Genomic DNA, 21,099 nt, shown 5'->3' with positions numbered 1-21,099 from the left:
GAGTCCTAGAGCCAGGTGGCCCTGTGGGATTGGCTTCACCCTTACGCTGGGGAACCCAGAGCCCAGACAGTTTAGAGTCCCTGTCCCAGGGCCTTCAGTGAGTGATGGCTCTTAGCCCGACTCCTAATTCACGGCCTGCTCCATGAAGCCAGACGAACCCAGGTGTGAGACTCGGCTTCTCCTCTTCTAATTTCTTTTGAGACGGAGTCTCGCTCTGTCGCCCAGGCTGGAGTGCAGTGGCCGGATCTCAGCTCACTGCAAGCTCCGCCTCCCGGGTTTACACCATTCTCCTGCCTCGGCCTCCTGAGTAGCTGGGACTACAGGCGCCCGCCACCTCGCCTGGCTAGATTTTTGTATTTTTTAGTAGAGACGGGGTTTCACCATGTTAGCCAGGATGGTCTCGATCTCCTGACCTCGTGATCCGCCTGTCTCGGCCTCCCAAAGTGCTGGGATTACAAGCGTGAGCCACCGCGCCGGGCCCTCTTCTGATTTCTTAAAGTCTGTGTCCCTCCGTGACCTTGTCCACAAATGGGGATGGCAACAGGTCCCACGTGGGAGCTTACTGTGAGGTTAATCACGCTCTCACCTGCAAGGTGCTGAGCATAGTGGCTGGCACATGGCGAAGCCTCATGAGTGAGGGCTCTTTTCAAGACCATCATTTAGCCCCATGTTTCTCCACCTACAACAGGGGAAGAAGAGAGGCTCAAGTCATCTAAGGGGTGTGGCCATGCTTCCAAAAAATGTAATATTGAAATAGTCCCATAGAGGAAGTCCAATGTGGTAGTTAAGAACACAGACCCTGGGACCAGCCGAGGTTCCAGTCTCCACTCTGCCATCTATTAGCTGAGCCTTCTTGAACAAATTCCTTAACTTTTCCATGTCTCAGTTTCCTCATCTACATAATGGGTTAATAACAGTTGCTGTCTCCTGGAGTTGTTGTGAGGAGTAAACAAGTTAGCCTGTATGTGAAGTGCTCTAAACAACACCAGGATATGGCTAAGGACTTCGTAAGTATTCACTGTTACTAAAAATGCTGGTTATTAGCTGTCACTTTGAACAATCAATCATAGTTACAGAAATAAAATAGAATGTAAATGCTGTTAATCTTCCCAATATGAAATAAAATCACATAGTCAACAAATATTCGGGACTGATTGTTAATTTCCTCACCTTTTATGGAGAGTCACTAGTAGATACTGCCTACAGTGGATAAATGAAGAAACAGAAATGCATTGTTTAAATTGATTGATTTTGAAACAGGGTCTCTCTCTGTCACCTAGGCTGGAGTGTAGTGGCATGATCATAGCTCACTGCAGCCTCAACATCCTGGGCTCAAGCAATCCTCTCATCTCAGCCTCTCGAGTAGCTGGGACTGCAGGCGAGTGCTACCACACCTGGATAATTTTTGTATTTCTTTTTTAGAGACAAGGTCTTGTTATGTTGCCCAGGATGGTCTCAAACTCCTGGGCTCATGCAATCCTCCTGCCTCGGCCTCCCAAAATGTTGGGACTACAGGCGTGAGCCACCAAGCTCAGCCAGAAATGTATTTTCTATGATTTAGTTTGAAAACAAACAAACAAACAAAACAAGCTGGGCACAGTGGTGCGTGCCTGAGGTCCCAGCTACTTGGGAGGCTGAGGTAAGAGGACTGCTTGAGCCCAGGAATTGAAGTCCAGCCTAGAAAACATGGCAAGACCCTGTCTCTTAAAAATTTTTTTAAAAAAATAAATAACAATGAAAAACAAACTTGGAGTGTTTAGGAGAACAGAGAAACTTACTTTTTATTATTTTCTTAACCATATGCATAGGTTCGTTCCATGAGAAAAGTTTTAAAACAATTGAAAACAAATAAATGACGGCAAGTCATTTATAAATCAGAAACAGTTCAAAGAAAGCACTTGCTCTCTATGTTAGTAAGAAACAGGAGATGGAACCGAGAAGTCCACACGCCTACCCTGATTAGAGTTCTTTGGGCAACAAGCATGTATTACTTATAACAATAAAATATGTAAATGAAATAAACTTGAAGCAAATGTGATTATTTGGAATCCCAGAAGGAAGGAATATGACACCTAGAATCACACTGTCCCTTCCCCTCACTCCTGACCAGGCCTGGGTGGGAATTCCACTCCTATTATCGGATGTTGCAGAAATCCCAGAAGCTGCCTGGATCTAACCCTGGCTGGGCCTCCATATCCAGGTGGGCCTCCAAGGCAGGGCTGAAGCTGCCCTGAGCAGCTTCCCGACACAGCAAGAAGCCAACTGGCTGCTGGAGCCAAGGAAGCCTTGTGCTTAGCTCGCTCCGTAAAAGGTTCCAGAACTGGGAGCAGATAGTTCCAGGCAGTCCCAAGCATTAGCTCACCTGTGAGTGGTAATATAAGGGGCATTAGAGAGCTTCCTTCAACAATCTGTATCCATTCATTCACTCACCCATCAAATGTGTGTTAAGTCCTTAGCAATAGTGTCCAAATTCTCACCACTTCATAAAAACTCTGCAACCCTGCTTCCAGATCCCCACATGCCTGACACCTTCTTTTTATGTGAATGGAGCATAACATTACCATTAATATTCTGAAATAAACCCCATGGATGTTGTAACTTACCTACGTGCACGATTTTTAAAAAATAACCATATATAATGTCCTATCTGTAACATAAACAGGAAATATAAAGAATGTCCCGTAAAATAAAATCCGCACTTGAATAAGCGCTCAGGCCCAGCTTCTCTGGAAGACATAGGAAGCAGTCAGGGGCTTGCAGCCTATGCGGGACCACCGTGAAGGGGACAGCTACAGATGTACAGGAATGCGGGGCACTGAGCCGAGACTCCAACGTTCTAATCATGTCACTGTCAGATGCGCGTTTCCAAAATTGTGAACAGTTCTTGGCATGTTCTGAATAAAACTAAATATAGAGTTCTCTTGTTTTTGTCTTTAGTTGCATCCTTGAAAATTCAGTATATATTTGAAGTGTGGAAAAATGCTTTATATTTACATGTAAAGCAGAGCTAAAGTCTAGACTCACATAATGATAAACATATTTTCTTCCTTACATGAATGTCCAGCAGGACATGTGAAAGTCACGTGACTTGTGAGGAGATTTCCTCACTGGGCAGCACCATCCCACTTTTTTTTTTAGACAGAGTCTCACTCTGCTGCTCAGGCTGGAGGGCAGTGGCGTGATCTCAGCTCACTGCAACCTCCGCCTCCTGGGTTCAAGCAATTCTCTTCCTCCTGAGTAGCTGGGACTACAGTTGCGTGCCAACATGCCAGGCTAATTTTTGTGTTTTTAGTAGAGACGGGGGTTTCGCCATGTTGGCCAGGCTGGTCTCAAACTCCTGACCTCAGGTGATCCACCCACCTCGGCCTCCCGAAGACCATCCCTCTCTTAACTCATCATCTGCCTTCCCAGACCCACCACCTGCTCAGTTCAGTGGTGCTCCCTACCCGACCTTATCTTTGTGACAATCGAAAATGTCCCCAATCCATTTCCAAATCATCCCTGGGGGCAGTGCCATCCAACTGAGTGTGTTGTTTAATCATCTCAACAATCTGATATAAGAGGTACTAAACTTATCCCTTTTTACAGATGAGGTGAAATGGCTGAGCCAGGACCCTCACCGGAAGTTGTTTTAAGTCCACGCAGTCTGCTATACTTCCTTCTCCTGTGTCCACTGGACCTGCAGTGGCACTGGGGACCCAAATATGAGAAAGGCATCCCAACTGGAGGTTGCCAATGCATAAACACCCCTGTCTATACAGCATGGTGCAGATTCAGACAGAGAAACATATGGAGTGCCGGGACATGCAGCAGAGGAATGAGCAGACAGCAAGAGTGCCACAGCTAAGCCTGGCGTGGAGGTGGTGGAGAAGCGAGGGAATGGCATTGCAGGCAGGGGAACTGTATGAGCAAGGGCATGGAGGCCAGGGCAGCATGAAAAGTTCAGGGTCTATGAGAGGGAGGGGGTGGTGGCAGGGACATGGGTCTGGACAAGCAGGCTGTAATGTGATTGTGAAGCCCGAGAGGCATGGTGAAGCAGTGTGATGGGGCTAGGCAGGCAATGGGGAGCCATGGGAGGTTTTTGAGCAGAGTAGCTCCGTGAAGGTGTTGGTTTTAGAATGATCCCTGGGAGCAGGGTGGAGAGTGAACTGGGAGGGTGAGGCGAGGGTGTGCCTCCAGTGAGCGTGTGTCTCCACAATCCAGACCAGGGATGTGGGTGGGAGCAAGACAGCAGATCCCTTTCAGAGGCAGAATTAGCAGCTTCGCAACAAACAGGCTGTGGGTCCAGGGTGTGGAGGAGCCTCGAATGACCTTGGAAAACAGGTAACGGCTGGAGGAGAAGCAAATTCAAGCAGATATGGGATCTGGGTGAGGACATTTTGAATCTGAACTCTTTCCTCAACACTGCCTCTCCACTGCTGCTTCATCTGCCCAGAACAGTCACCCTCAGCTTTCAGTATGGCTGGGGCTCCTGCTAAATGTCCCCTCTTGAAAGAGCCTGCCTGACCTCCCTGTCTACAGCAGCTGTTACCTCCTTATTTCCTGTCCAGGCTCTCTACTTATTCCTGTTGCAACAGCCATCATCATTGGTAACTTGACCTGCTAGTTTTATGTTTCCTAAAATAGAGCCAGGATCCGTCCTGCTTTCAGTCTCTTCTGTAGCCACACTGTGTGTGGCACATAGTACCTTCTTGAAAACATTTGTTGAGTGAATAATTTGAGAGAGAAGGATATCAAGGGAGAAATGCTCAGTGAGCACTTACAGATGCCCCTGCTGCCTGAAAGCCCCTATTTGATTCTCTCTCGTTTGACACCAGTCCTACAGGTCTTCTATAAAGTCATTGAGAAGGACATCAGTCCTCTCTGAGCCACCTAGCTAGGAAGGGGTATGTCAGGCTCCTAGTGGAAGCCTGGTGTCGATATTGGGGGTCTCTGTGGACCTCTCCCCCACTCTCTGTAAGACGATGGTTAGAGGGAGGTCCTTGCATCTCTGCTGTGTGTGTGTGTGTGTGTGTGCGCGCAGGGGGTGTTAGGGGTGGGAGTGGAGGAAGGAGGAGGCAGCCCGGAGCCGGGTCCTTCCTGGAAGCCAGAGGCAGGATGCCAGAGGCACGCGTTCCCCAGCAATCCCCAGGCCCAGGGGAGGGAGCGCCAGACCTGAGCTCAGCAGGTTGGAGATGCACCCTCTAGCCCACCCCCACCCTACCCTGCGAGAGGTCCTGCAGGCCTGGCCAACACCCTCTTTCTCTCCCTACAGCACTCCTCAAGGAACTGTCTGGTTTTAATAAAAGGAGTGAAACCTCTTCAGTCATGTGATTTCCAGCATCTCCCTTAATTCCCACACCAGCCTGGGGGAGATGTGCATTGTCACCAGCCCTATTTCACAGATAGGCAAACCGAGACTGAGGGAGACTGTGGCTCACCCAGGGACGCAGAGCCAGGCAGAGACAAATCTCATGCTCTTAGCCATGCCAAACACCGTCATCTCCATCCCGGCCCCATACCTGGAACTTCTACACCTGGATACCCCACATGTAGATGCCCCATGCCTGGATACGCCACCCCTGGGCATCCCAGACCTGGGTGCCCCATAACTGGGCATCTCACAGTGGCAATGGGAACAGGCTGAATGGGGGCCCCTGCCCTGGAGACCCTGACAGCCCTGCTCCCAGAATCACTAACACTCGCAGGAGGGCCTGCCTCTTTATTTCTGTCTCCTTGGGCAGGAAACACGGCCAGGAGAGAGATAAGGAGGAAAGAAAGGAGGGGCAGGCTTCTCTGGAGCCAGGGCTGCTGCCTCCCCCTCCACACACAGGGCAGAAGAATAGAAGGAAGTGGCCAGAGAGAGGCAAGTGTCTGAGTCTGGGGGTAGGGAACGTGGGGCAGGGAGGTTATCATCTACAAATAACCCTATCTCCAGGACCCCCAGGAGAGGGTTGGAAGGGGCTGAGGCCAGAGGGTCTGGGCTGTGTGGCTGAGGGGGTGGACAGGGGTCATCAGTGTCTGCCTGGGATCCAGATCAAAGGGCCACACAGAGGACAAGGACATGACCTAGGACCCTCCCCTCTGCCTGCTGCTCTGACCCTGCAGTTGGCCAAGCAGGTTGTGCAAAGCCCCATCCACCACACATCCTGGACCCACCTGCCCATTGGCTCAGTCCTCCCCCTGTCCATCCAAGCCTGCGCTCCCCCACCCACTCATCCATCCATCTACTCCTGCCTCCCTGCCTCTGAGCCTTCCATTCTCTGTTCCTTCTGTCCACCGCATCTACCTTTCCTCTTCACCTTCCTGACTCATCCTTCAGGTCCCAGCTTGGAAACAACATTCTCCGGGAAGCCTTCTTAAACCCCCCAAATCCAGCATAAGGAACACAGCCCATGGCCTCCCACAACCCTGGTCTTCTCTCTCTATGATACTTGTGACAATGACTATTTCATACTCACATCCATTTCCCCTACTACCCAAGGTAGGTGATAATTCTTCAGCACCCAGAACAGTGCCTGGCATGCACTAGGTGCTCAATAAGTTCATCTGGCATCTTTACTTTCTTATCTGTCTCTCCTCTCTCTTCCCTGTCTCTCTTTCCCTTTTCGAGGCTTCCTGGATACCTACCTGAGCCAGGTTGGTGTTTGCCACGGCCCTTGAGGCTGGTAGAGCTAGCATGGGAGTAGGTGAGGCAAAGGAGTGGATGGATATCCCATCCACAAATCATATGACCAAAGGTAGAGAGAGACAGAGACTGCATTCTTTTTGGGGTAAAGGAGGAGGAAGAAATGAGAGTGGGCTTCTCGGGGGAGGTAGCACTTGGGCAGTGGAGATGGTAGTGGGCTGAGGGGTAGGCTCAGGAGTCACACAGGGAAGCACAGGCAGCTTTAGGGAGAGGCAGGTGTAAGGAGGAAGTCTCCCTGAAGACGGGGGGCAGAGTGAGAGTGATGCAGTAGTAGTGGTATCAAAGTAGGGGGAGGGAAAGAGAGATGTGGGGGTGAGGCAGGGAGGGAGGGAGAGAAAGAAACAGAAATAGAAACAGCAGAGAAATGAGGGAGAGAGAGACTACAAGACAATGTGACAAAAGAAAGAGCAGGACATCCAGAGACCCCATCGCACGCCCGGGGTGTGTGTTGGTGGAGGCCAGAGGACAGTCCAGGTGCCTGGCTGTGGTGTGTCCTGCCTTTGAGAGAGTGGCAGGCCTCAGGTGGGGGTTGGGAGGGCCTGGCTGCTAATCTCCAAGAGAAATGGTCATGGCCATGGGTCTTAATGGAGTCAATGACTCACAGCTGGATGCCGCTCTGTGTGTGTGGCGGAGGTAGGGGGGTGGGGAAGTGGGGGGGGTAGGGGGGGGTGGGGAGTTGGGGGGAATGGGTCCCATGCCAAGAGCTATGCAGGAGACAGCTCTGGCTTTGAGGATGAAATGCAGTAGCCAGGGCCAGCACCTGGGGTCTGCTTACTGCTTGGATGCCTCCAACATGGAAAAGCTGCCCTCGAAGGAGAGGCCTGGCTGAACCCAACTCCGAGCCTCTGGCTGGGCTATGTCTTCCTCCCATCCTTCAACCCTTTCCTCTCCTGGACTGGGAGGGGTAATCTGGGGCCTTCTGGAGGTGGCCAGGAAATGGGAAGGAGGGTGCAGCACCAGTTTTGGGGCCCTTCTGAGGGTGAAACTGGGGTGTAAAACTTAGGATCTGCCATGACATGGACATCAGGATGACTAAGAGGCCCTGCAATGCAGGGAGCAAAGCCAAAGGCCCAGGGATGTTCCTGTCCTCTGAGCAAACTGTTTGAGCCTGGCCTTTCTGGGCCTAGATCTTAGCAAACCCCAGGCATTGTTCAGGCTCAGAGTCCAGGTAGAGCAAACTTGTCATCTGCCCTCTGGGAGGGCTTAGTTATTAAAATGAAAACAGCTACCATTTATCCAGAACTCACTTGGGGCCAGGCATGGAGCTACATACTTTATACAAAACACTGTATTTGTCCCCAGTGACTGTCAGTTGCAGGCACAATTATCACCCCTGTATTTAGTTATCTGTTGCTGTGTAACAAATCACCCCAAAGCTTAGTGGCTTAAGACAGCACTCCACTCATTTATTGTCTCACGACTTCTGTGGGTGAGAAACCCAGGCGTGACTCAGCAGGGTCCTCTACTTCAAGGTCTCTCACAAGGCTGCAATCAAGCCATCTGCAAGGGCTGTGGTCTCATCTGAAGGCTTAAATGGGAAAGGATCTCTTTCTCAGCTTAGTCAGTGGTTGTTGGCAGAATTCAGTTATCTCTGGGCTGTGGCCAGAGCTGCTGTTAACTTTTCATCACATGGGCCTCTCTCACACACACACTTGCTTTTTTAAAGTCCACAGGTAGAAGGTGGTAGAGTCTGCTAGCAAGGTGGAACTCACAATCTTTTGTAACATAAGCAGATACAAAGTAACATCCTCAATATTGCTGTATTCTGTTGATTAGAAGTAAGTTAGTGACTCAGTGGAGAGGAATACAAAAGGCTATGAACACCAGGAGGCAGGGTCACTGGGGCCATCTTAGAGGTTGTCAGCCATGCCTCCATTTGATAGATGCAGAAAGAGAACCATGAGAAGTTAATCATTTGAGGTCACAGCTCATGAGTGGCAGGGCCAAGATTTGGACATGGGTCTGTGGGACTTCCAATCTGTAGCAATGCGGAGCCCAGGCTCTGGTAACAGACTGGCTCCACCCCTTACCAGTGGTTGATCTTGGGCTAGTTACCACTTGAAGCCTCAGTTTCTTCTTCCATACAATGAGGATAACAATCATAATAATGATAGAAAATCTCACGTAGCACTTACTTTGTACCAGGTACTCTTCATGTAAGTCTTTTTATGAATGAGCTCACTTGATTCTTACAGGTACCTATAAGTATGAGCCCTCCCATTCTGCCCACACTAAATCATACCATGAAATTTCCGGGTTTTTTTTTTTTTTTTTTTTTTTTTTTTTTTTGGACCAAGTTTTGCTCTTGTTGTCCAGGTTGGAGTGCAATGGCATGTTCTCAGCTCACCACAACCTCTGCCTCCTGGGTTCAAGCAATTCTCCCGCCTCGGTGTCCCGAGTAGCTAGGATTACAGATATGCGCCACCATGCCCAGCTAATTTTTGTATTTTTAGTAGAGGAGGGGTTTCTCCATGTTGGTCAGGCTGGTCTCGAACCCCTGATCTCAGGTGATCCACCTGCCTCAGCCTCCCAAAGTGCTGGGATAATAGGCATGAGCCACCACACCCGGCCTTTTTTTTTTTTTAGATGGAGTTTCACTCTTTCACCCAGACTAGAGTGAAGTGGTATGATCTCAGCTCACTGCAACCTCTGCCTCCCGGGTTCAAGCGATTCTCCTTTCTCAGCCTCCCAAGTAGCTGGGATTATAGGTGCCCACCACCACACCCAGCCAATTTTTGTATTTTTAGTAGAGACAGGGTTGCTCCATGTTGGCCAGGTTGGTCTCGAACTCCTGACCTCAGGTGATCCACCTGCTTTGGCCTCCCAAAGTGCTGGGATTACAGGCGTGAGCCACCGCGCCTGGCCTGACATTTCCTTTTGAAAACTGTCCAGTGGTTTCCCTTCCCACTAGAAGTAAAAGCCAAAGTCTTCTGCTCCTTGCTCACTCCTTTCCAGCCACTCTGGCTTCTGGCTGTGAATTGTCCTCCTGGGGCTCTTGTGTGTGTAGTTCCCACAGCCTGGAGCCCAGTCCTGCAGCTGGGGCTCCCTCCTTACTTCCTGCGGCCTCTGCTCAAGTGTCTTCCCTTAGAGGGCCCTGGGTCCCTCCGTTTAAATACCACTCCACGCCCATTTTCTTTATTTTCCCCCTTTGTTTTTTCTTCCTCCTGTTTTCTTTTTCTTTTTTTCTTTTCTTCTTTTTTTTTTTTTTTTGAGACAGTGTCTCACTCTGTCACCCAGGCTGGGGTACAGTGGCACAATCACAGCTCACTGCAGCCTCGACCTCCTGGGCTCAGGTCCTCCCACCTCAGCCTCCTGGGTAGCTGGGACTACAGGCGTGCATGCATCACCATGCCTGGCTAATTTTTTTTTTTTTTAATATATTTTTTTGTAGAGACGAAGTCTCGCTATGTTGCCCAGGCTGGTCTGGAACTCCTGGGCTCAAGTGATCCCCTCACCTTGGCCTCCCAAAGTTCTGGGATTACAGGCATGAGTCACTGCACCTGGCCCCCGCTCCCGTTTTCTATCCCCTTAACCCGCTTCTCTTTTCATCGCAGTGCTGACTTTATATGGTATTAGTTTTGGTTTCTTCATTGTCTGTCTCCCTCAGTAGATTACGAACACAAGGACAGAGGCATTGTTTGTTCCACCAAATCACTAGTACCCAGAAGAGTGCTGGCCTACCCCAAGGCACTCAATAAATATTTGCTGAATGAATGACTGGATGAATGCTAGCTTTTGGTCATTGAGGGTAAGACCATGAAAGGCACCCCTGACCCTTCAGTCCAGCCTGGCTGCACCTCTTTCTCCACTCCTTGCCTTCTCCCTCTAAGAAAGTGAGGTGAGGAGGAATTCTGGGTTCTTGGGAATCACTGAAAAGAAGCTACCCCACTGTCACTCAGAGCAAAGATATAGCCTGGCCCTGAAGGGAGGGAACTGCTCTGGTACCTTCCACCCATCAGTCCTGGCTGCCATTTGCTGAATTTAAACAATTTGATTAGATAGAGCAGTTACGTTAATTTCCAGCTGGTCGTGGTGGCTCACGCCTGTAATCCTAGCACTTTGGGAGGCTGAGGCAGGCGGATCACCTGAGGTTAGGGGTTTAAGACCAGCCTGGTTAACATGGGGAAAACCCATCTCTACTTAAAATACAAAAATTAGCCGGCCACAGTAGCGCGAGCCTGTAATCCCAGCTACTTGGGAAGCTTAGGCAGGAGAATCTCTTGAACCTGGGAGATGGAGATTGCAGTGAGACAAGGTCGTGCCACTGCACTCCAACCTGGGTGACAGAGTGAGACTCCATCTCAAAAATAAATAAATAAATAAATAAATCCATTTCCATTGTAGTGGGAGAATGCAACAGTTAAAACACATAAATGTGAATTCAAAAGCCAATACAAATACTAATAGCTCATATTTATTGAGCTATTACTAGGTGTGAGGGGCTGAATTCTCTCCTCCCCAAATTCATGCTGAAGTCTTAACCTCCAGTACCTCTGAATTTGACTGTATTTGGAGTTAAGGTCTTTAAAGAGATAATACATTAAAATGAGGCCAGTAGGATGGGTCCTAATCCAATATGACTTATGTCCTTAGAAGAAGAGACTGGGACTTGGACCTCACAGAGGGAAGACTGTGTGAAAGCATGGCGAGGAGACAACTGTCTACAAGCCAAGGAGAGAGGCTACAGAAGAAACAAACCCTGCTCACACCTTGATCTCAGACTTCTGGCCTCCAGATCTGTGAGGATTGAAGTGTCTGTTGTTTAAGCCAGCCAGGCTGTGGGACTTGGTCAGAGCAGCTCTAGCAAACTCAGTCACCAGGCACGATGCTAGGCTGTGTGTGCAAATCTGGCCCGTGAGATACAAAGGCAGTACTAATATGGTTTTCCTCTCTCTCGTAAAGAAGCAGGTCGGGTGCGGTGGCTCATGCCTGTAATCCCAGTGCTTTGGGAGGCTGAGGCAGGAGGACTGCTTGAACTCAGGAGTTTTAGGCCAGCCTTAATAACATAGGAAGACCCCGTTTCTACTAAAAATTAAAAAAAAAAAAAATCAGTCCAACATGGTGGTGCATACCTGTAGTCCCAGCTACTTGGGAGGCTAGCAAGTGGGAGAATCATTTGAGCCTGGGAGATTGAGGGTTCAGTGAGCTATGATGGCACTGTTGCACCCCAGCCTGAGTGACAAAGTGAGATCTGGTCTCAAAGAAAAAAAACAAAGGGAAGAATCCCACTCTTTGAAGGCCTATGAACATTGTTGTTTGAATATGCTCTGCCCGGAGCTGCTGCAGCCATTTTGCCACCACAAGGCAAGCAAACATGGATACACAGAAAGATGAAGGGTACCTGGGTCCTTGATGCCCCTGCTGAACTGTGAATTACCCACCCTAGTTCTGGACTTTTATTTATATGAGAAAATGAAAATCCATTGCTTTTTAGGCCACTTTGAGTTGGGCTTTTTGTTATCTGCCTCTACACCAGTGTGGCACCCCAGTGACAAAGGTAGTCCCTAGTCACACCCCGAGACCCTGAGAAGTGGAGTGACCTGTCTCACATTATACAGCATGTGAATGAGGTTCTGGGACTCAGGCCTCATCTTTCTACTCCAAAGTTCAAGTTCTCTGGGCTGTTTCGAGCTGCCTTGGCCCTGACATTTTCGATGGGACGAGATCCCTGGAATCTGAAACCACTTGGCCTCCCACGTTGCCATGGGAAGCAAGGAGGGCTCCAAGGATGGAATCAAGGCCAAGGAGTGGACATGTAAAGGGAGCAATCGTGGACTCAGGGAGAGGCAGGGCTTGATCAGAGTCAGGGCAGCAGACCACAGATGAGGCCGCCCGGGGAGGCTGTGAGCCTCAACTTCCTTCCCTACACATTGGAGATGATAATAGCACCTCCCTCTTTGGTTTGGTGTGAGGGTTAAATGAGAAAATGCAAAATGCCTAGAACAGTATCTGGCCCATAGTGAGTAGTCATAGGTCTTAGTTTGTACTGTTACTATTGTGACATCAGCCTGTTTCCGTTTTGTCCTCCAGTCCCCAGCTGGCGCCTGGCCTCCTTCCACCGGAAGCAGCAGCGTGAGTGGAAAATTGGCTTTGGGAATATCTGAGTCCTTCCATTATAGGAATTTGTCTGGGTAGCAGAGCAGCTCTGTGATGTTGTGTATTGAAACCCAAGAGCCCCACCGGCACGACTGGAATTCAGGAGAAGGGTCCCTCGGGATTCCCTGCACAGCCTGCCAGGTCCCCCCACGCTCTCCTCACTGTGTCAACGTGGCTGAACTGGGAGGGCTGGACTATGGTTAGAGGAGTTGTGGGTCCAGACGATGGTCACCCTCCTAGCTACTGTGTATCCAGCACCTCTATGTACCTCATTTCATTCACCAACCCAGTCCTCCTGAGTGGTAGGTATCCTGTCCCTGAAGAAGAAACTGAGGTTCAGAGTGGCGAGGTCAGTTTTCCACAGTAAGTGGCGGAACTGTGATCTGCACTCGGACCTCTCTAGAACGAGTGTGCTTGTGCTTTGTCCACTCTCACGGGTACAGAAAAGTGCTCACTTCATCCTGCCCAAGCTAAACCCAATTAAGAATCCAAGTCACGAATTGGTCACCAAAGACTGTGGTTAATTTAGAGACCACTCTGTGTGAAGTGCTGTGCCAGGCACTGTGCTCTGATATCCCTCTTGGGGTTTCACAGTTTATCTTACCACAGTACAGGCTCTGAGAAGTCCTGCTCTAAAGAAGCCCCTTTCACGTTGTGTCACTAGCAGCCTCCCGCTTGGTAGAGCTCTGTTTTCTAAGAATCCCATTCACACCCCTTGCACAGAACATGCTTTTGAAAAAGTCATTCTAGAGATTGGAAATGCTGGGGAGAATCTTTCTAGGACCTTCAGAACAAACCCATGCAGACGATGCGACTTCCTTCCCAGAGGGGCACAGAGATAGCTGAGAATAGAAAGGGAGGGACTCCAGACTTGGAGTTTCAAAAGGGCCAGGAAGTACTCAGGTGCCTGGATGATAGATCTGGAGATTGCGTGTGGTTAGATGGATAAAGAATGATCTCCACCCACACCTCCAGCCAGAAGGAATTACTCAGACTGTGGAGGGGGAGACGGGAGAGGATGTGGCCAGGGAGAGGGGTCAGGGAGCCCAGAGGATGCAGCAGGACTGGCTGTAAGGATTCAATGTGGGAAATGGAAAGCACCCTATGAATTTTAAGCAGCAAATGAATTAAAACCGAAAAGTAGATGGTTGCAAAACTGTGGGAGGGCTGGAGAAGGGCAGTCAGGGGCAGCCCCTGGACTTTGGTTTGGAAGGTCATGCCCATTGCTATGACTCAGATGTGTGGACGCTGCTGCCACCACTGGAATTGCCACATACCTGCGAAGCTGGTAGCAGATGCTAGGGACGCTCTAGCTGCAGCTCAGTGACTACACCTCTCTTCCTCCTTCCCCACCTCATGGGGGCATGTTTACCTATAGAACCTCATTCATAGCCCAGATCCTAGCTGCAAAGGAGTCTGGGAAAGACGACTGCTTAGCTTTCCAACATCCCCCTGACAGAATAAGATTCTCAACCTGGGAGTGAGTGTCCCAGAGGCCAGGAGAACACTCAGGGCTCCTCCAAGAACCGGCCTCAACATCCAACAGTAGGCCAAACCATAGGGGCTTGTGTTAGTCTGTTTTCACGCTGCTGATAACTTATTTATTTATCTAAAGTTATTTAGATAACTTATTTAGTTATCCAGCTGATAACTGGATAATTTATTTAAAAACAAAAAGAAGAAGTTTAATGGACTCACTGTTCCATGTGCCTGGGGACCCCGTGTAGTAGGAGAGAAAATCAGATAGGAGATGGGGGCGGCTAGCAGGTGGATCATGCAGGGCCCTTGTACCTTGCATAGACTTTGACTTTGACTCAGCATGAGATACAGTCATCGCAGTTTCAAGCTGAAGAATGAAGTGATGTGACCAACATTTTAACAGGCTCACTCTGAGTAGTGTATAAGAAGAGATACACCTGCAGCGGGGGAGGCAGGAGGAGGCAGGGACAGCGTGAGAGCTGAAAGCGAGGGGCCATTGCAATAGCCCAGGGGAGAGATGAGGGTGTTTTGGAGGAGGATGGTGGCAGAGGAGGTGGCGAGAAATGGCTGGATTCCAGGCGCATTTTGCAAGTGCAGCTAACAGGATTTCCTGACAGATCAAATGTAGGGGGTGAGAGAAAGACATGAGTCAGGGATGACGCCAGGGCTTTTGGCCGGAGCGCTGGAAGGATGGAGTTGCAATCAACTGGAAAGATGAGGCCATGGTTCTTCCTGCTTCTTGCGGGTTCTGCGGGGAGGTGGGGAAGATGAAGAGTTTAGTCCTGAACTTGTAAAATTTACAAGTTCAAACTTATGTTCATCTTCAAAACAGCTGCCAGAGTGTTATTTCTCTGAAAGAAAAACAAAGGAAGGAACAAACAAATCTCTAGTTGGCTAAGTCATGAAGTTCTAACTCTTCGGCTTGGGTGGATGAGTCTTTAATGAAACCTGCCCGGACGCATCTTCCCAGCTCTTTGCTCTCTGCCCATCCGTGTCCCCTTGTGTTCCCAGCCTCCTCGTAGACCATTCATCCATTCATTCCCTCCCTCCCTCAGCATTTGTTTAGCGTCTACTCTGCCAGACACGGAATTAGGCATCAGGGCTACAACCCTCTTGGAGCTCACATTTCCCATCATCCTGTCCCGAACCCTAGTGCCTTCACACTAATTGTGCCATTTGCTTCAAATACCAGCCAGCTCCTTCTCCTCTCCCTATTTACCCTCTAAGGCCCAACTGTTACCCTGTCCTCTGGGGGACATTTTTGATGCCCCAGACACAGGAAGGTCAATATTTCCAGCACCCTCTGCTCCTATCATCTGGGGGGCTTCTCGAAGGCAGGGACTTGTCCTTATTCAGCCCTCTATCCCCCAGTGTTTTCTTGATTGCTTGAAGGATTCAGCAGCTTGGATCTTGGTCTGAGCCACACTTGGCTAATGATGTCCTTTTGGTCATGGCCTCAGCTGGGATGAGCTGGCCACGATTCTAACCTTTCTAGAAAACAAATACTGGCAATATCCTTTTGAGAACCAGGTGGACCCTTAGAGCCTTATGGTGGGTTCTCCAGGGTAGAGAGGAGGAGGGAGGCTCCTGATCCCAGTTAGTCTAAGTCACCAGCACCAGACATCCACTATGGCCTCTGAGAGCCAGGGTAACCATGGAAACCAGGCATTGAGGGTGGGAGGAGCAAAGAGTGGAATGAAGCCAGGCCCACAGAGAGGCCAGCAGGCCAGGCTGGGCTTTGGGGCCACTCCATGTGTCTGTGTATCGGGTGGGGGATGGGAGAGGTGGGGAGTGAGTGTCCCAGAGGCCAGGAGAGCACCAGCTGCAGGAAAGGGTATCTGTAAGGCACAGACTCAGAGCTCAGAGCTCATGAAGTGTCCTCGTGTTTCCCACAGCACAGGGGCCCTGGGCTCCAGCCCCCTTCTTTGAGAATCAGGAAAGAAAAACAAATGAGAGGTATAGAGAAAGGGGCTGATAGTGATAAAAGACAGCAGAGGCCCAGGAGCTGAGCAGGGAGGGCAGGGGAGGGAGAGGGAGAGAGAAAGAGAAAGAGAGAGAGAGAGAGAGAGGCTGTTTGATGGAGAAACCACAGAGATGGGGAGGGAGAGAGAGAGCCCGATACCTACATAGAGAAAGAGAACTGGCAGAAGACAGAAAGAAAACCAGCAACACAGACACTGAGAGACACACAAGGATGAGCGGAGAGACAGAGGGAAAAGGAAGAGCTCACGGGGGAAGATGAAGAAGAAATAGGGCAGAGGTGGAAGGAGAAACAGCAACAAAGAGCAAGAGGAGGTCAGAGAAAAACGGGGCAAAGAAACAGAATCAACAAGTGGGGACACAGAGGGCGTCAGCCAGAGAGAGGCCAGAGTGAGTGTGAGCAAATGCGAGAGGAAGAAAACAAGCCAGAAACAGACAATCAGGAGAAGAAGAGGGAGGAGATTGAGACTGAAAGATGATCTGATTGGCAGAGGGCACGGGCTGAGCTGCAGAGGCCGGCTCCTAGCCCTACTCCAGGCAAGCCTTGAGCCCTCTGCCATGCAAAAGACCCAGAGAAAATCCCAGTCTGCCCTAGAAAGTCACCAGAGCTCGGCCCCTTGTCTCCCCAGGACAGTAGCCAGGTGGGGTGACCTGTCCCAAGCTAAGGCTCAGATGCGGTGGCCCTGGCTATACGGCGGGGACCCTGAGGAGTAGTGGCTGCAGCAGCAGTGGCAGGCTGGCTGCTGGAAGTGTTTGTCAGTGGTGGCTGCCCTCCCAGGGCCCTCCATATGCTCTTGCATATGCTTAGCAACTCACCTATGAACTATGAGCTGTATTTACACCCGGGCAGGTGATGACCTATTGTTGGGAAAGGGAGCTGGCAATGTTTTCCATTCCAAGTGGTGTTGCCATCTAGGCAGGCTGGGATTCTCAGGCAACCTGCAGTTCCTGCTTAGTGAAAAAATAAGAGCTACTGCTTTGCCGCCAAGAGATAAATTCCTCCCAAAAGGTAATGCCAGGAAGTAGAATTTCTCTCTCAAATAACTTAATATGTGTTTTTTGTTGTTTGATTGTTTGTTTGTTTGTTTTCCCTGAAGACAAATGAGAACTATAGACTCCATTATCTCCTTGTTTGCCTTGGCTGCCAGGAAGCTCAGATAAAAATGCAGTGGGGGTCTGTAGAGGAATGGGGGTCAGAGCTTCCATTCAGTGTTTCAAAGTTTCCTGTCTAGATTGCTGGGTAAACCAATAAGAACCATTTTAAAAAATTTATTCATTCATTCATTTCATTGACAGACAACCACAGAAAGTCTGTTGGGAGTCAGGATTTAACCAGGCACCTTTCTTATCTGCTAGGGTCATCTCCAAACACAGGTCCCAGAACACAGGACTCTGCCTAGCCCATAGTAAACATTTTTTATATGTTTATTCTTTGAATGAACAAATGAATTCACGACCCTGCTTGAAACCCCACTCTCCAGAACTCCTCATAAAAGCCAAATTCTTCAGCTTGGCATTTCGTAAGCTTCCCTATCTACTTCTCTGGCTTTGTCGCTTACCCCTCCCTCGTGTGCATTCCATGATTTAATCACATGGACACTTCATAATTCCCAGAAACCCTCATACTGCTTCATACACTCCCCATTTCTTCAGCTGGTGAACTCCTATACATCCTTCAAGACCCCAGTGAAACATCACTGCTCATGACAAGCCTTTCTCAGCCTCCCTAGTTGTATTTAATATTAATGTCTCCGCTTTGCTTCCGCAGCATGCTTGGGCCTTGCCTTTTTTATTGTCCCCAAGTCATGTGGCACAGCGTGGCTTCTTACATGTCCATCTCCTGTACAAGTCTGTGAGGTCCCTGAGGGCAGTATGGGCTTTGGGGCTAGACCCCCTGAATCTAAGTCCCAGTTCTGTCGCTTGCCAACACAGACTTTGAGAAAGTTATTTAACTGCTCTCTGCCTCAGTTTTTTCATCTGCAAGTAGGGCTGATAATAATGTCTACAATTTAGGGTAGTTGCAGAGATTAAATGAGTCAATACTTACGAGGCACCTAGAACAGTGCCTGGCAGTTTAGAGTGCTGAATAAATGTGAACTCTTGTGTTAATAGCTGTGCTACTGACTGATCTGATGGGTCCCCAGTGCCTAGCACGATGCCTGGCACATGGAAGATCCCAGTCACGGCCTGTTGCATGGAAACAAAAACTATTAAAGCATGACCTCTGCTCTCAAAGAGTCCCAGCCCAAGAGATTCATTCCCTGTCTATTCGGTGTCCACTGTACCAGACTTCATTCTAGGTGCAGTTGTAAACAAAACAATAAATAAGTATATACTACAGAATCTTAGAAGATCCTAAGTGCTATGAAAAATAAGTGGTATTAGGATTGCAATTTTAAATGGGGCGGCCAGGGTAATCCTGGCTGCAAAGGTGACATTTATGGGAAGGCCTGAGAGAGGTAGGCTGTGAGTCATGTACCTATCTGGGGGAAGAACATTCCAGGCAGAGGGAACGGCAGGTGCAAAGGCCCTGGGGTGGGAACGTGTCTGGCATGTTGGTGTTAGAGGAATGGCCAGGGGCTCGTCTGGCTGGAGCAGAATAAGCAGATGGAAAAGGAAAGGAGGGGACCTGAGGCAGCGGGTTGGGGAGGTAGGGGAAGACAGATTACATTGAGCCTTGTAGGTCATTGTCAGGACTTCAGCTTTTATTCTGAGAAGCAACAGGGACAAATGCAAGCCTGTCCTCTTGATCAATATTTCACTCTGCTTCTCAGAGGTATGTGTGGGGTGGAGGTGCTCTGTGTGGAATGCCCAGTAGAAGTGAACTTCCCTGTGGATGACACAGAAAAAAGGCCTGGATGGAGGTCTCCGGCAAGCCACAGGATGGCAGGTGTGGTGGGCAGGGGTCTGCCCGAGCTGTGTCTTCTTTAGCCATCCAAACCTAAACCCAGGTGCTCCCTGAGCCCTTGGCCCACCAGCACTGGCTTATTTGTCCTTTGACTTCTGAGTCCAAAGTGAAAGCGGCTGAGGTTCCTTCCCGGACTTTGGGGTGGCTGAGTGTTCTGTGGTTCCCTGGAAAACCGGCTTTTTCCCCACCTTGGAGGGAGGTGCTTTAGGTCCTTGTTTCTTAGGCCTGTGGTAGGGTGAGCTGCTTAAGAACAAGGAGAAAGTGGAAGCTCCACAGAGGAGACATAGCATAGGATAAGTGGTCTTGGATCTCTGCATCCTAGAAGACCACTACTGGGCTGGTCAGGTCTCCAGGAACCCCCAAGAAAACAGAGAAAAAGAGCGAGAGAAAGAAAGGAAGATGGGTGGGAGATAGGTAGGGTGGCTATATAATTTGTCATCCAAACCAAGACGCTTTGAGAATGAGGAGACACTGCTACTAATTACAACAACATAATCCAGGCATAAGCAGGAGGCTATGAAGGGGTGGGGAGATAGGCAGAGGGTCAAAGACAGGGACAAGAGAAATATTGAAATAGACATGGAAGGCGTATTAGTCCATTCTCACACTGCTAATAAAGACATACCTGGGACTGGGTAATTTATAAAGAAAAGAGGTTTAATTGACTCGCAGTTCAGCATGGCTGGGGAAGCCTCAGGAAACTTACAATTGTGACGGAAGGGGAAGCAAACACATCCTTCACGTGGCAGCAGGAGAGAGAAGTACATAGCAAAGGGGAGAAAAGCCCCGTATAAAACCATCGGATCTAAAAGCCCCGTATAAAACCATCGGATCTCATGAGAACCCACTCACTATCATGAGAACAGCATGGGAGATCTACGCCATGATCTAATCACCTCCCATGAGGTCCTGGCCCCAATACGTGGGGATTACAATTCGGATTATAATTCAAGATGAGATTTTGGGTGGTGACACAGCCAAACCATATCAGAGGTTTGGCACTAGAAGGAACTCACAGGTCATCTCACCTAACCTGGACAACTCAGAAAGGGCAGAGACTTGTCCAGGCCACCAGCACATTGCCAGCAAAGCTGGCACTGGATACTTGATCACTGACGTCCAGTGTGGTGGTCCCTCCTGCCTCCTGGTCTTGGGTGTACTCAAGGCCCTCTTCGAGCTCAACTGTTCCCTTGAGTTGTTATTAGTTTGTTTTAGGCACGGGGGAGCAGGGGTCAGTGGTTGCAGCCTATAAAAATGGGGTATGAATTGTTCAATGGGCTTTTATCTCTAATAAAGTGCTGTTTGTCTCCTTGGCGTGGCCTCTTAGGAAGGATGAGAAGCCACCCACTATTCCCACAGGCCATCCTCAGGGGTCTTTACCTCCTTGCAACGTAAGGAATGGCTGGTGCCACTTCTGTGACCCAAACCTAAGCCCAGGTGCTCTGGAATCCTGGATAACAAGCACTGGCTTCCTTGCCCTTTGGCTTCTGAGTCCAAGAGTGAAAGCTGAGATTCCTCTGGGAATTACTGGCCTCCTTCTAGTAAATCCCAAAGCAGAGAGTCTTCTCCATGATCTGTGAGCTCTGCAAACCAGGGGCCACATCTGTGGTATTCACCATGATATGCCCAGTGTTTACCTAGGATAGTTGTAGCACATGGACAGTACTCTAAAATATTGAATGTCTAAATGAAACCTCAGATTTGAGGGCTCATGCCCCAGAATGTGGCCTGGTGTGGTGCTCAGTGGCACAGATAAAACATAAGATTTTTTTTTTTTTTTTTTTTTTTTTTTTGCTGGAGAGGATATGCTACTTGATTTTTTTCCCTTTAGGGGATTTAACCTCCTAATTCTGTTTTGCTAAAGCTAATATTTATTGATTATTTGATTCAGTCTTTAATTCACCACCTGTTCATTGAACCCCTACCAGGTGCCAAGTACTGTGAATTAAACTCTGGATAAGGCCTCTCC

The sequence above is a fragment of the Macaca thibetana genome, chromosome 14 (genome assembly GCF_024542745.1).
Source record: "Macaca thibetana thibetana isolate TM-01 chromosome 14, ASM2454274v1, whole genome shotgun sequence".
NCBI classification, from domain to species: Eukaryota; Metazoa; Chordata; class Mammalia; order Primates; family Cercopithecidae; genus Macaca; species Macaca thibetana.
Note: the sequence above shows the minus strand (reverse complement) of the source record.